This window comes from Xenopus tropicalis, chromosome 3 (assembly GCF_000004195.4).
Source record: "Xenopus tropicalis strain Nigerian chromosome 3, UCB_Xtro_10.0, whole genome shotgun sequence".
NCBI lineage: Eukaryota > Metazoa > Chordata > Amphibia > Anura > Pipidae > Xenopus > Xenopus tropicalis.
The window spans coordinates 23430983-23447601 of record NC_030679.2 but is presented as its reverse complement, the minus strand read 5'-3'; positions in this window follow the sequence as shown (position 1 = coordinate 23447601).

Below are 16619 nucleotides of genomic sequence, written 5' to 3'. Positions count from 1 at the left end.
GGTCCTGTATTTACTAACAGCTTTAGGCTTGTGCAAATTGCACTGAACCTCTTTACATGGGTATTGAGCCACTGACTCTTGCAGGATTGCTGGTTTAGTAAACCCCAGAACAAATGTTTCCATTAAAATTGAAATAAAATGTTGGGCCTGTGCTTGGCGTCTTAATCTTACCTTGGGCCCAGTACATAACATATAAAATAAAAGTTATGCATACCTAAAACCCCAATAAAGATTCAATATTTTTTCAGTGTACGTTTATTGCACACCAACCCTCATTGTGGCAGACTCTCAGAGCCATCTAGTGTTTTGTTATCATGGCACTTGAATTTATTCCAACCCTATAAACTTCAGATAAGCCTACATAGTCCAGTTTATTGGGAACAGAAAGTCTGCAAGAATGCAAAATTATTTGGACCACTCCTTTGGTAGGTTTTTGAGGGATGGGTCATGACCCCATCCCTAATAAGCTACCCCCCATATAGGTATTTATACCATATGCCACCCTGTAGTTGCCATTACTATGTCCTGATACTTTTAATTATTAGATCATACACTGTGCAAAGAGGTTACCATAAATATAAATGTATACATATTATTTTATAGATTTATAGATAGTCCTCTGAGCAGTGACTAACATAGGTCCAAATTTCACAAACGCGTCACTTTTGGCTGCTACTAACCCAATTCATACTGTATGAAACACCTAAGGGCTGTGGCACACAGGGTGATAAGTTGCCCGCGACAAATCTCCCTTGTCGTGGGCGACTAATCTCCCTGAAATGCCATCCCACCAGCTAGGATGTAAATCGCCGATGGGATGGCATACGAAGCATGGCGATTTGCCGAAATCAGCAAAGTTGCCTTGAGAGGAAACTTCAGCGATTTTGGCAATGCGTATGCCATCCCACCAGCGATTTGCCGAAATCGCCAAAGTTGCCTTGAGAGGAAACTTTTGTGATTTCGGCGGTGCGTATGCCATCCCACCGGCGATTTACATTCTGGCCGGTGGGATGGCATTTCGGGGAGATTAGTCGCCCACGACAAGGGAGATTTGTCGCGTGATAGGTCTGCCAGGTCCTTAAGGCCAAGAATTGTGGGGTTGGTATGTTTTAGATGATGGATTAATAACGTCAGGTGGACTTAGAAAACATTCAGAGCAACTGTTCCATATTTGCAACAAAGCACACATACAGTTGCATTCATTTCAGTGATTTGGACTCAACTGCAGTAGGTGCAGCTTAATTGCATTAAGAGAACTACCAATTTCCATCCACCAAGACTCTGAAATGGTGGGACAAAAAACATGGCAATTGAGCTTGAAATTGCACACTTTGTCTAGGTAAGTGACTGCACCCTCATATCTGTAGTGGCTGCCATCCTGCCCCAAACAGTACTGCTATTACCACGATTACCATCAGCATGGAGGCATATATAAAACATGTGGTTGTCCTTCTGGGACCTAAACCAAACAGAGGTTGCCCTGAGAACAATATTTTTCCACTGACAGATTCTCAGAAAACTGTCCAGAGAATTTCAGGTCCACTTATTTCAAGTCCGCAGGTTGAGCAGCAATATATTATTTCATTTTGAGTACATTTCCCCCCTAGTTTACTGATACAGAACAAAGTCATAACAGTTAAGCTGTTTAAGGCTAAAGCACTATATAAAATATAAAAAATTTTGATCTCAAGGCAAAAGAATATATTGCATTCAGTAAAACCAATTTGCTGTATTGTTGAGAACATGCTTGGGCAAAATATAGTTAGCTCCGTTATACAATAAATTCATCCAGACAAGGTTTCCTGAAAGCAAGCTCAAAAATACATTAACTTTGATGCAGTCACTGTAAAATGATCGGAATAGCGTACCTATAGAGCAGGCTCCTCGATGCAAACAGAGGCAAAATACCAGCTGAAGTCACTCACTGGAATGGGATAAGCTTTGTCTGATCTTGTACCAAGTGCAGCTTCATTTTTGCAACGCAAAGCATTGGTGCAACTTGTGTTGATATTATATTACCAGCCCCACTCCCATGATCCCTTAGCATCCCTGAGATTGCCCTGCCAGCCTGTTATGGACTAAGGTCATGTGGACTATAGATCTAAATGAGCCAGTGAACCAATGAGATAGATGTGGAGCAGGGTGGGCAAACTTTTAGGCTCTGGGGCCACATTGACTTACCGTCGGGCCGGGCCAGCATTCCGATGTTTCCGCTTGTCAGTCCCCAGATGCCAAGTCTCACGTGATGAGACTTGCGGAGTCGGCGGGCCGGATTAAACAGACCAAGGGCCAGACCTCGCCCGGGGGCCATAGTTGGCCCATCCCTGATGTAAGCTTGATATGAACTACTTCTGCCATTAGTTTGATTGAAACCGGAGATTGGTATCCAAGGGTTTGTGTTTGTGTAAAAGTGCACAGTAGGCGGACTCTAGCATAATATATTTATAAAGCAACAAGAGGCCCTCTGCACTCACCCATTATCAATATATATAGGATATTAAGACATTCTGTGCAAGAAATGCCCTACCCTTTAAGCAAAAGAGGGATTGTTTGTCCATATATTGCAATATATTTAAGCTGGTCAACTATAGCAAACAAGTAAAAGTTGTGCTCACCCTTGTTTGCTATAGTTTATACAGGAGCAGTGGCCAGCTTCATGATATAGCTCCCATCATTCCCAGCTGCAGTCAGGTGATCCCAGTTGGGCCAATAAAAGGGCAACTGTTTGGGGGTTTTAACCTTTAAAGCAAGTAAGTTGCAGGTAAAACGTAGTCCCTTTGTTTAATGTATATTTATGTAATGGAATTCTTCATGAATTAGATAAAAATGAGTGTAGGACTGGCCAGACTGGGGATGACTGACGTAGTTGGACAGCTTATATAATGCAATATACGGACAAGCCTTCCCTGTTTTTCTTAAAGGAGAGGGCATATCTTGGTAGCTTAATGCGCAAAATGTTTTCATGTCCCATATGTATATATTGATAATGGGCGAGTGTAGAGGACCTCTTGGTGTTATCTATATGAATTTTGTGGTCACAGCCTCATTGCACCCCCACCTAATGGTTAAAAATTTAGTGTTGAGCACAAGTTTCCCCTGTTTTCTATATATATATATATATGTGTGTGTGTGTGTGTGTGCTCTTAAACCATATAATCTAAAGCACGCTTTGCTTTGCAACAGAGCCACCAGCTATACATAGGCCTCATTAAACTATATTTCTAAATGCAATTTAGCCCTTTTCTGCAACTACCTTTCCTCTAATCTGTGTCGTACCCGCTTACAGGCACATATAACTAAATGCAACCATTCAATAATCAGTTAAGTCTTGAAAAATGATATAGCACCGCCATAATTAATATTGCATAGACTTGCTACAAATGTGACATCTAGATCGGCAGGCAATTTATAATAAAACACCAAACTATATTCTCTTCCACCCAACAAAAATAATTTGACATAGAACGTCTCTCTCTGCTTGAGGCTATAGCCATTATTCAGTTCTGGGAATGTATACATCTGGCACCAAGTTCATTGCTTTTCTCTGAGATACTCTGCTGTGATTTCAATGGGCAGGAACTGTAGTCTGGCAATCCGAGCTCATACATAACCGAACAGCTCAGCAGTAAAACTGGGACTTTTTTAAAGGCTCAATTTATGAGCTTCAAAGAACAGCTTTTCATTGGTGTGACAATCTAGAATTGTGATAAGACTGTCCATTTTAATATTAATTTGTCGGAACAGTATTTTCAATTTATCTACGCCCTGCTGCGAGTGTGCAATTTATGTGTTCTGTCTCCAGTCCCCCGCCATATTGCTATAAATCTAGCTATTGGGACTGGAACCTTGCTTGTTACTGTTATTTCTAATTTATGGGCTATACAATTTCTATGGAATCAGAATGTCTTAGAATTTATATACTGTGTATACATATATATTTTCTTTTTAACTGGAGAGATTGCATACTCAGGGGCCTATTTATTATGCTGTGTAATACAAAATTCACTGAAAAAATGGTGTAAAAAGCGGTGCAAAATAAATGGCAAATTTTGCCGTCCAAACACCATATTTTATGTAAGTTCTGGCAGGAAAAAAGCATGTAAAATAATTAACCTATTTTTTTTACACAGCATAATAAATAGGCCCCTCTGTGTTTACATTTGAATGCATATTATATTATTTTAAAATATACTGTAAAATTGTATCTCTAATTTAACATCCATACATATGTTAAAGAAGAAACCTTCTTGCTGTAATAATAAACTTGTATTTTTCTTTTCAAAGGAAAAGTGTCAATGCTATAAAAAAAAATCCAGCAAAATATAGTCAATGTTCAATCAATGTTTTTGATAAATATGGTTATTTTCCTGTAGGGGTTGAGCTGTAAATGAGTTGTGAGTGTGTTACCTCAACCTAACATTATGATATATGTCAAATGTTGGGTTAAGCATAAATAAACTTTATATATACATATATATATATATAACAAACTAGTCGTGAAACAGACATTAATAATCCACAAGCATTTATTCAATTTTTAAAGGGGAAGTATACCACCTTGTTCAGCATGAGTGCAATGAATAAGGCTTGTTATGAAGATACTTTTCGCCTGTTGTTTTAATCAAGAAAAAAACTATGGTTTTTATTATTTCTTGAGCAAAACAGGGAAACGGAAACTATTCCATATTTAGTACATGTAAGGTTGGTAAACAGAGCACCATAATACAACCCCCCCTTTTCACCCTTTGTTGTGACTGTTTTATTAGCAGTGCTGTGCTCCGGTAATCTAATTACCTACTTTACAAGGAGCAAACATGGAGTAGCTTCTGTAAGGATAATAACCCTTGCCACTCCTCTGTGTTGCAGTCTGTATCATTGTGCTCATGCACATGTTCTGTCACACACATTGCATCACGTCATTCGCAGAAAGGTGCCAAATTGGGTGCCATTTAAGTAGTCATTTTGTTGTAATGATAAAAAGTATGTTTCGCACAAGTCCTATTCATACCTCCCAACTATCCCGATTTTCACAGGACAGTCCCTCTTTTAACAGCTCAACTCGCATTCTGGGATTAACCTGAAAAGTCCCTCATTTCCCTTGGATCTCCTCCACTGAAGCTAAAAAAATATACAAACGTAATTTAAAAATAGCTTTTGGCAGAGATCCCAGAAATCTTAACAAGCTACACATGCACTTAGATACAATGTTTCTCACACTTAATTAAATAAGTGCACTTTTGGCAGAGAGCCCAGAAGCTTAAGAAGCTACATGTGCACTGAGATACAATTGTAACTAACAGGTCTCTTGGGGGAACTGAGACTTGCAGTTTAAAGGGCAATTTCACCTTCATTAGCAAAACTGTAATAACACATAACACAACCCAAAAACTTTCAGAAATGTGTTCAAACTTTAAATAACCTGCCAAATTTAGTCAAATGGGAGTGGCATTTAGCAGGTGTGGTCACAAAATTGGATGTGGTCAAAAAAGAGTAAGATTCTTTAATCTTAATATGATATTAACCATCCAAGTATTGATTCTGGGGGTATAGTTTTCCTTATATAATGACAACAGTTCATTGCCAGTTCTGTAAGAGCCTGATACAATGGCATCTTGCCTTGGTTCTGTGCATTATATGCCTTCTTCTCACAACAAAGGCCTACCTAAACATCTATCTAGTGATGGGAGCTTGCCAGCCATGCGTGGCCCTGTTACATGCTTATCCCCTGTGGTATCCTCAGAATCAGCTCCCCTTTTTGTGCAGCTACCCCCTCGGTAATTTAATGTACCTTCCCACTGGTCCCTTTTCTGATCTGCCTTACTGTTCTGTGTTGCCTGTATCTGGCTTTGAATCTGCACAGAAGCTGATTTATATGCTGGCGGATTGTTATATTATATACAATATAACGTGGTGCTACAATACCTTCTGCTTTTATGTGTGTGATGGATGTAGGAACTGGGGAGGGAGCAGGGGAGTCCTGGCTGCATTGCTAATACTGGTTGCTAGGGGAGAGGTCACTGACCCATATCACCCAGTGGATGCTTGTCTGCTGAACAAACGCAGATAACTTTACAATGGCAAAAACAAAATACGGCTACTTTTTATTTTATAACATGTACTGTATAAATGATGTTTCTTTATTTTACTGGTAGGTGAACTGCCCATTCAGTGCTATCTATTGCTTAGCATTGGATCAATAAATTCTAGCCTTTATCTCCTAGTTCAAAGCCTGTTGTTTTGATGTTGCTGAACTACTAGTTCTATGTCTTATGTGCTATTATCAGAATCATGGGATAATTAAGGCACATGTATTGTAACCTCCACAATCCAGTACTTACAATGTATTGATGTTTCATCCAGAATGAAATGTAAATACATATTGTAATGGCATCAGTTCTTATTTATAAGCCTATTGTGCAGCTTATTTATTTAAGTCTAGTTTTCCTACAATGATTTCCTTAATGATTTTTACACGTCTGTGGTTTTGGCTGCACTTTCTCATCCTCTTTCTTATCTCTTCTGCTCTTCTAGTTAAATGTATCAGTCAGGGCCGCTGCTGGCCAAACGGGTGCCCTAAGCAGAAATTTACTTTTGTGCCCCCTCCCCCAAATATTACGGAAGTAAAAATAAAATAATAAAAAAAAAAACACTTTCTATAGGGGCCCCACACACAGTGCCCCCAATTGCCCCCTAGACAATGCCCCCATAGTAAGTGCCCCCAATTGCCCCCATAGATTGATTGAACTATCCGGGACAGCGGGATGCGCTATAAAAACCAGTGTTGGGGGGTATGTTATAATATATAATAATGTTTTTTTTTTGGAGCAGCTGGGATGGTGCCCCCCTGGGAGTTGGTGCCCTATGCAGACTGAGTACTCTGCTTATAGGGAGCGGCGGCCCTGGTATCAGTGGCCATAGTTTCTTGCCAGACCTTGTTTGGTAAGTCAATAGATAAGTTAGGGAATATATTCCAAGGGGGTTGTCAGTGACTGAGTAGTTTTTGAGAGACTTTGGAAGGAAGCCACTGGCAGAATGAGTTGTAAAGCCCATGAAGATTGCAAACCCCCTAAAGGACAGTAAAGGTCCCCATACACGGGCCGATTCTAGCTGCCGATATTGGTCCCTTAGACCAATTCGGCAGCTAATCGGCCCGTTTATGGGCACAACCGATGGGCCTGCCCGACCGATATCTGGCCTGAAATCGGGCAGATATTGATCGGGCAGGTTAAAACATCTAGTCGGATCCACATTAACAAGCCGATGCGGTCCCCGGGCCGACTTTGCCTATACCCGCCGTAATAATTAGATTGTTTGGCCCCAGGGCCAAACGATCGAATTAGCCTGGATTCTCCCGATATCGCCCACCCATAGGTCGGGGATATCAGGAGAAGATCCGCTCGCTTGGCCAAGCGAGTGGATCTGAAGGTGTATGGGCACCTTAACTGTCTTTCCTAAATGAAGGGAGGCCTAGAGACATGGGTGTATTTATAGTAATGCACAGTTTTGGTGGGTGTTAATGTTTTCTTTTTTTATTTAAAAAATAAAAATAAAAAAACGAAATGCCCCCAGCCTCCGCTGTGGATTTCCAAAGGAAATCCCGTGACGGGGCAGGTGGGTAAGGGGTGTAGGGGTTCACAGGCTTTGCGAAAGTGACCTCAAAAGCATGATGTATTGGCGTATTTAGGTGCCTAGGGCAGCACTAGAGACCAACATTCCTCCCACTAAAGTCCTTTGGCCCCACTGGATCTGTGCAACCTGGTAACAGGTTGGTAACATCAAGGACTGCAAATACCTATCTGTGGATTGGCTGCACTTAGACAATATATGGGACACTCTAGGAAAATCTTGCCAGTTGGTGGCACTAACTCTTATAAACTAATGTCTTAAAATGGCACAAACATCTTGCGCTAATTGCTGATTAAAATTACTATAAAATCCTATCCCTGACCTCTCTTGCCTGATAAATATACTGCATTATGGATTATGGGTCAAGAAGGCCTGTTACAGGGCCGATGTTGTACTGTTGGAGGAAGGGTTAACCACACTGAATTCACACACAGAACCTGATCTCAAGTGATTCCTAAAAACAAATGAAAACACTTTATTGATATACCTCTTTGGTAGGTACTGATATTATTGGTACAGGCATCAATCACTTTGTAGTTACTTCACATACTCTCATTCTTCAGATGTTACTCTTACTTTTCAGCTGTAGTGTTCACAACACCCAGAAGTAATACTCACTGCCTTGGTGAAACAATCAAAGGCACTAGGCGAAGATCACAGTGCTCCCGTGCTTCAGGAATCTTTTATCCTAGTTGCTCGAGTCCCTATAGTGGTGGCTTTGTCACAGCTGGGTACTAATCCTCACTGGCCTTCTTGTTGGAGCCTCTTGTTGTCCTGCCTCTCATTTCTACAGTAAACTAACACTTCTAACACTTTCTACATCTACATCTGTTCTTCCTCAGAGCTGTCAATCAATCACATGTCATGAGGGAGAAAATAATCCACTCCAGGCCTTTTTGAGACCTATAATTTGATGTTAAGAGGAATTCAGGCCTAAAAATCCAGGACCATTATCTCCATCATGTATGTATATGTATGTATATTTTTATTTATAAAGCGCTACTTATGTACGCATGGCATTGGTTTCGCTGACAGCTCTGCTTCCTGCAGGTTGGGCTAATCAAAATGGGCTAAATAAGCATTACAAAACACAGTGTAGTTAAACTAATGACAGTGAATGCCTGATTTGTCATTAGGGCACATTTTCTGTAGCAACACTAGGGTTTCTTCCAGCACTTATGGGGGTTAACTCTTGTAATCCAACCTGCCAATAACAGGAAGGCAGAAGCCTTTTATTGCTCCTGCCCTCCTCAGTCTGTTTGGTTGCCTGAGCAAACAGGTTTTCTTGTAAGAATTCTGTGTAGTTGTTGGTGTTAAAATGATCAAGTTTTCTGTGTATGGCCTCAGCCTGCCTCTTTGGCTAAGAATCTGAATATCCCCTTGTTGCTTCAGTGCACTCCTGTGTAGGACTCGGCTTCTCACTGACCTGGCTTTCAATCTGTTTCACTGGTTTTGGCCCTATGGCCTGGCTCTGACTCTGATTCAGCCTATCCCCCTGGCACTGCAATAACTAGCATCCCAGGGAGCCTGGGATCAACAAGGCCCATAAGTGTTCTCTAGTGAAGTCGGGGAGGAGGGACCCTGTGAATGAGGATAAGATGGAGTACAGCTGGATCTTGTAACAGCACGTTCTAGGAATATGAGAGAGTTCAGCATTAGCTAGTAAGATCAGCTTGTATGCTCCAACCTGGAAAGATATCAGGGAGTAATCTCCTATAAGGCACACCACAAGAGAGAAAGGTGAGTTTCTGTAATATGACAAAAGAGCACCCTCATTGTTGCTTCACACTGCTCTGCCATGGGTTTTGTAAAGAAGATAATTCATGGAAATGCCTATTGTTTATTCTACGCAACATAAAGGCCATAACCATTTTTGTGCCCCTGTAACAAATGCCCACTTGATAAAGTACATTCAAGCGGAAAATATTTTTTTTCCTGAGCAATAGTAACTGCAGTGCAATTTTGCTCAAAGGTCATTCTCTTTATTATTCTAAGTAATGGACTGTACGTGGGATGCCTAGTGTGCCACAGGCCTTATGTTATATAATAATAGGCTGGGTGACTGGGCACAGGTCACCAAAGATCATTCTGGCATTAATAGTAAGAGAGCAGCAGCTAAGACTCATATTTTGAGAATGCTGTGGTACTCCAGGAATCTTAACTAAATCAGGCATCAAAATGCCCTTTCCCTGTCTGCAGCAAGAGTTGTTACCTTTTCTGGGAAAAAAAATACCAGCCTTGCTATAATTTTTTATACATTTTCCCTATTAATAACATTGGCATCAAGCATCATTTTTACTGACCAGGCTGGTAAAATACTGGCTAGGTGGCAACCCTACCTGCAGCAGCTTCCTTTCCACTTGAGTGGGGATTACGTGGAGAAAAATAAAATAAACCCATTGATTATTTCATTGTATTTGAGTATTTTCTGACTGTGCACAGCCATACAATGTCTAGCAGGTTTGCTCTAGTAACAGTGTATTGCAGTTTTTAATCCATGTCGTGCAAAGCGACTAAGCAAAAAAAAAAAAGCCTCATGGCTCCCTTAGCATGACACTGGTTGTTTTCACTGCCCATGCTGATCCTTCATTTAGTCAGACTTGTTTTAACGCAACAGGACAGCAGAAAGAATTGCCAAAGCATATTGCTAAACACACACAAAAAAGGCTGCGATGGAAAGAAGCCTATAGCTAATACTCTAACACCAACAGCATGCAATGAATATAAAACAAAGATGCTGTTTGAAAAAGATGAGTTGAGTCTTCCTGATTTCCCAGTATACACTGTCTGTGATTCAAAGTTCCTGGGTTTCCAGCCAACAGCAATATCTTTTAATACAAATCTATATTTCTACTGTCAATTACAGCAGCATGGCATTGACTATGGCTTTGTTGCTTTATGAGAGCCGAGACGAGGGCTACTAGAGCAGGGAAAAGCACATGCGTTAAAGGCTTATATAGCTGGAATGTTTAAAGACGGCTCTAAAATAACCAGTGCATTTGTATGGGTATTCTAATATTGCCCAGAAAGAATTATCATCCTACATCTGATTTTGGTTCAGCTTTACCAGATATACCTTTGTATGCCTAGGGCTCTTCTTCCTAATAATAACTTATACCTGAAATTATTCTACAGCTCCCCTTTAAAAATCAGAAGGAAACAATTGCTTCCATTTTTACTTTAAAAAGGATAGATTTAAACAATGGGACTCGGAGCTGGTTTTGGTACCAGTTACTCTGACCAAGGCTGACCAGCTATCATGACTGTAGTATCCACTAGTCCAGACTGATACAATTACACTCACGTCCAAAGAATTCCCACCACGCAGTCTGATACGTGGCTCGAAGTTGTAGCACGGATGAGCTTAATATGCCATTACAACCTATGCTTTCTGTAGACTTGCTGTATGCTGCAAATATGCCGACCTATATGTTGAAAAAATGTAAAACACAAGCACCCCAGTGCATCAAATATAAAATATCCTAATGCATACTTACAAATCCAACATTTTCCTCCATGCCCTCATCATATTCCATATAGCCTACTGGAACACACTACTTTGTGGACTACAACGGTCTAAATTGACACCACTCCAATCCATCATGAACACTCAGGGGTGTTTCAGCCATCTTTTCCACCCTGTGCCCTGTGCCGACCAAAGCATTGTTGCCCCAATGCCGCATGGCTAGTGCAGAGGGTGCAACAAAATAGCTTTTGATGTTACCAGGAGCAGCTTTTTGCCACCCCTGGTAACCTGCTGGGTGCTGCTGCCTGAGAAAAGTTTCCCAACTACTCACCTAATGGCTGGAGAGCCCCTTTGAACACTGATGCTATCCCTTTTCTCCTGCTCCTCAGATGCTGGCCTTGTATTGGCTACACAGAACACACAGGTTCTTGTACTCTTGTACCCCCTATCAATGTTGCACCACCATACATTATTTAATAACCAAGTACACCCCTAGCATAACCTTCAATCTGCACATGACCTCCTTCTGTCCTCCTCACTCATTTGTTATTCTCGCGCCCACTTCCAAGACTTTATGCGCTGCACCCATCCTCTGGAACTTTCTCTCCCATCCAGTTAAGGCACTCCCAGAACTTCAGCCGTTTAATACCCCCCTTTTCATCCAAGTCTGTGTGCATTTCTTGGATATGGGTATGCAAGTTCAACTTCAAGAAGGCAGTGATTAAAGAAACAGTAACACCAAAAAATTAAAGTGTATAAAAGTAACTAAAATATAATGTGCTGCTGCCCTGCACTGCTAAAAGTTGTGTGTTTACTTCAGAAAGTCTACTATAATTTATATCAATAAGCTGCTGTGTAGCCACGGAGGCAGCCATTCAAAGGAGAAAAGGCACAGGCACATAGCAGATAACAGATAAAACACTATTGTATTCTACAGAGCTTATCTGTTATCTGCTATTTAACCTGTGCCTTTTCTCCTTTTTCCAGCTTGAATGGCTGCCCCCGGGGCTACACAGCAGCTTATTATATAAATTATAGTAGTGTTACTGTAGCAAACACACCAGTTTTACCAGTGCAGGGCAACAGTGCATTATATTTTTATTACTTTAAAGCTCTTTCATTTTTTGGTGTTACTGTTCCTTTAAGTTATTCTTTAAAAAGACCTTTATCATTCTGATTTGTAGTGTTTAACAGCAGCCATGTTATGAAATGTTTGTTATGTTGTGCTAATGTTAAATGCTATGCAGTATTGCTGCCGTTAGAGGGCACCCTCTACAGCAAGCCAGACAGTATTATAGTCACTATGGTCTGCAGCATACATCTAATTGTTAATTAGCCAGGTAGCAATGGAATCAATATATGGCTGATATTAAAGGGGTGAGGCGACAACCCTAACCAATGCTAAGGCCTGTGACCAAACCCACCAAAATCATATTGACTTTATTGCCTCTTTTCCTTCTGCACAAGATGTCTGTGGCTAAAATAAGTCATCAAAAGCGACACTTTTGTCCTCCGGTGCTCATTAAGTAAGATGCAGAGCATAAAATGTGCAAAGCAGCTTATTGCTGTTTTATGATATAAAAATGCTCCTGGTAATGTCCCCCGCAGGAACAATATCCTGGCAGGGCCAGCATTAGACATTTTCTAAATGATATTACAATGGAACTGTAAATACAGTTAGAGATTCGGCTATGATATTATACTTTTAATGTCAACAGCTATCGCATTTGTTCAAGGGTATATAAATGTATGAACCTTTTCTTTTTTTAGTGGGAACAGATTTGATACGAACATAATCTTGCTGCAGGCAAAACTGTTAAATGAATTTCTACACTTTCTTCTGTTCTTTTTTTCAGCTCTGTAGAGTTTAGTAAGTTTTCTTATATTCCTGTGTCGGGACCCATAGGGTTAATATGCCTCTATGGTTTTAAACCCTACCATTTCCTTCTTTATCCTGTTACTGGGCAAAGACAAATGTATCTAGTTAACCATTTGCATTTGTGCCTTATTGGTTCACAGGTAGACCACTCCCTTCACACTCTAATATAGTGTTTAGCAAAGGGGTGAGTCTTGCTCTTTGGCTGCATCTGTTGATTATACCCTAAAGAAACATCTGACTCTAGTGAAAGTTGGGGAACAGGCACCCAGTGAATGAGGAATAGCTACAATAGTAGAACATCCTTAAGAGCACTTTCTAGGAAAGTGAGATAGTCAGTCTAGATAGAAAGAGCAGTTATGGCTCCAACCAGGAGAGATTAGCTGGAAGTACCCTTCCTTACAGGCACTGTTGCGTTAGTGTAGGACCATGACTAAAACGCAGGTATCAGTTTAGTTCCTATCCCTGATCCCTACCCTCCAAAGTTACACCCCTGGCCCCTTATGTGGCTTTTCCCCACAATAGAACCTAAATGATATATCTCATATTCAAGGACAGAATTTGGCTTTTGGTAAGTTACTGCTAGAAGTAAAAACACACGACATTATACACATTGTGGCTTATTTATGAAAAGGTGAAAATAGAGAGTCAACAGAGTTTACCAGGGGGAGTCCACAACTTCATTTGTTTGGGATTTTTAGGGGCATATTTGTCAAAGGCTAAATATAGAGTGCCCCTATAATTCTATCCAAGTGTATAGAATGTTGTCTCCCTGAGAAACAAAATAAAGATATAAATATTCCTATATGAACATATTGCATTCTGTATAGAACATCCTAGAACAGACCAATATAAGTACAGCCGTGCGTTGCTCTGCGTATGAGATGTGGAAAGCCACAGGCAAATAAGTGGTGAATGCTTGGTTTTTAATGTACTTCTGTAGCTCCATCTGCTCAGCAATCACTTGGCAGGATTCTGCTTAACAAAATTGCAGCCTTTTGATTAATAACATATAGTTTTATGGCTCTGTTGATCACTTATGACTCCACACATTCTTTTCTGCCATTTATCAGAGTTCAACAGTATCATAACAGTTGCCCAATAATTAAGCAGCAGATGTTAAACTGTATGGGTCTCATTCAACTTCTCTAAATATGGCACTGAGATTCCAACTACTGTAGATATGTGGCTTTTACATTTATTACGCTATGTCAAATCACGCAGCCCATACAAATGACTTCCCTGCCAAAAATACATAGATTTGTTACGAAGCGATATAAAAAGAACAAGACTGGAGCTTTCATACACTTACCTGATCCTAGTAAGTTTACTGAAGGATAAAGAGATAAACTGAATGTTATTGAGCTTCAGTGAAAAACTGAACCAGTGAAACTGTTGTACTGACCATCAAACAATTAAGGAGAAGACATCCTGCAAAAAAATATTTAGATGCTGGTTTTCCTGTAATAAATACGTGTTTATTTTAAACATATATTATATGACTAAAGGTATGGCATCTGTTATTTGAAATCCCTTATCCAGAAAGCTCTGCAGTATAGAAAGGCCATCTACAATAGACTCCATTTTAATCAATTAAAACATTTTGAAAATAGTTTCTATTTTCTCTGAAATAATAAAACAGTACCTTGTACTTGATCCCAACTAAGATATAATTATCCCTTATTGGGGGCAGAACAGCCCTATTGGGTTTATTTAATGGTTAAATGATTCCCTTTTCTCTGTAATAATAAAACAGTACCTGTACTTGATCCCAACTAAGATATAATTACCCCTTATTGGGGGCAGAACAGCCCTATTGGGTTTATTTCATGGTTAAATGATTTTTTAGCAGACTTAAGATATGGAGATCCAAACTACAGAAAAAGCCCTTATCTGGAAACCCCAGGTCCCAAGCATTCTGGATAACAGGTCCCATTCACAAGTGCCAAGCTATAAAATGTGCATGCTCTGACACTATTCATAAAGCCTATAGGCACACAATTAACCTGCTCTGATAGGTGGTGTGCAATTCTGTGCACGTACAGTATAAGCAAGCAATCTCTGCCTATTGGTTTGCTTCTTATAAAACACTGTGACCACCACAGACCACAGCGGAGTCTCAGGGGCTATTGATCATAGTGTCTGAAGCAGGGACCAAGAAGGGCACAAAGCTGATACTAAGGCTGCAGCTAACAAATTTAAAAAAGGTACAGTAGATAATAAGGCGGGTTTATAGCCAGGACAAATAAAGCAAGGGAGTACACAAAAGATCAAGCAGTTCAGAGTTTAAAGTCCAGACAAGGTGTAGGGCAGTGATCCCCAACCAGTGGCTCGGGGGCAACATGTTGCTCACCAACCCCTTGGATGTTGCTCTCAGTGCCCCCAAACCAGGGAGTTATTTTTGAATTCCTGACTTGGGGGCAAGTTTAGGTTGAATAAAAACAAGATTTCCTACCAAATAAAGCCTCCTGTAAGCGGATAGTGTGCATAGAGGCTGCCTAATAGCCAATCTTAGCCCTTATTTGGCTGCTCCATGAACTTTTATGGTGCTTGTATTGCTCTCCAAGTCTTTTTACAGTTGACTGTGGTTCACGAGTAAAAAAGGTTTGGGAATCCCTGGTGTAGGGGATATTGCTGCACTTACTCTCGGCTGGGGAGCCCACCACAGCCAATGGAGAAGCAGGAGAGGAGTCCAGACAGCAAAAATTGAGCCCACTAGGAAAAAAAAATTGCTGGGAAAAACAGCCTAGTTAGACCAGCAGCCTGTCCAGCACAGCGAAAAGACAAATAGGCAATGTCAGGGAGTCAGACTGAGGTACTCAAAGACAAGGAACAGTGAGGGCTTTAGCAATGAGGAACACCTTCTGATCTATGTAGTGCAACGGATCCCATTATACTGACAGTGCAAATACATTATATTCAATCTAGCCCCTTCCCAGTCCACAGATTCCAGAGGAGAAGGAGTAGAATAAAATTGGCTTAGCTCTTGCGCAGTATCATCAACTGGGGTCAAATGGTATTCAGGGCTCTCTGCAGGACCACAGAATCCAAAGCTCTCTAATATAAAATAGCACATTTGGTGGCAGGAATTGTTGTTGCCAATAACTTTACTTATAGGTGCTGGGTAAACAAATAATATTTACACATATATTTTACATATGGTGTTACTGATCCTTTAATGACAGGGCCCACGCTAAGCAAGCGTGTAAAGGAGAAAATGGGTAAAGGCCAAACAATAACGTACAGCACTGTTAAAAGATTTATTTACCACTTAGATTCCGATATCAATTTCCCATAAACAGATGGTAATGGGTTTCAGCTTGGCAATCACAGTAATGTATCTGGAAACAGTAGTCTTGCATGTTGACCCTAATACGTAAAATGTATCAGCAGTACAAGCTATCTACATAGTAAGTGTTACGCTATATTTTATTGGCAGCAGAATATTTTATTATTGCTCATTTCTTTTCCAATGCATAATAAATGGTTATTGGCTCCTGACAAAATTGCCCATAGCGTGTGTCAATGTGATAGGGGGCCTTAGATTGTAAGCTCCTCTGGGGCAGGAACTGATATGAATAATCTGTTTCAAGCGCTTTGGAAATGTGTCGGTGCTATATACAGGAAATAAATAAATAAAATACTAGCAAC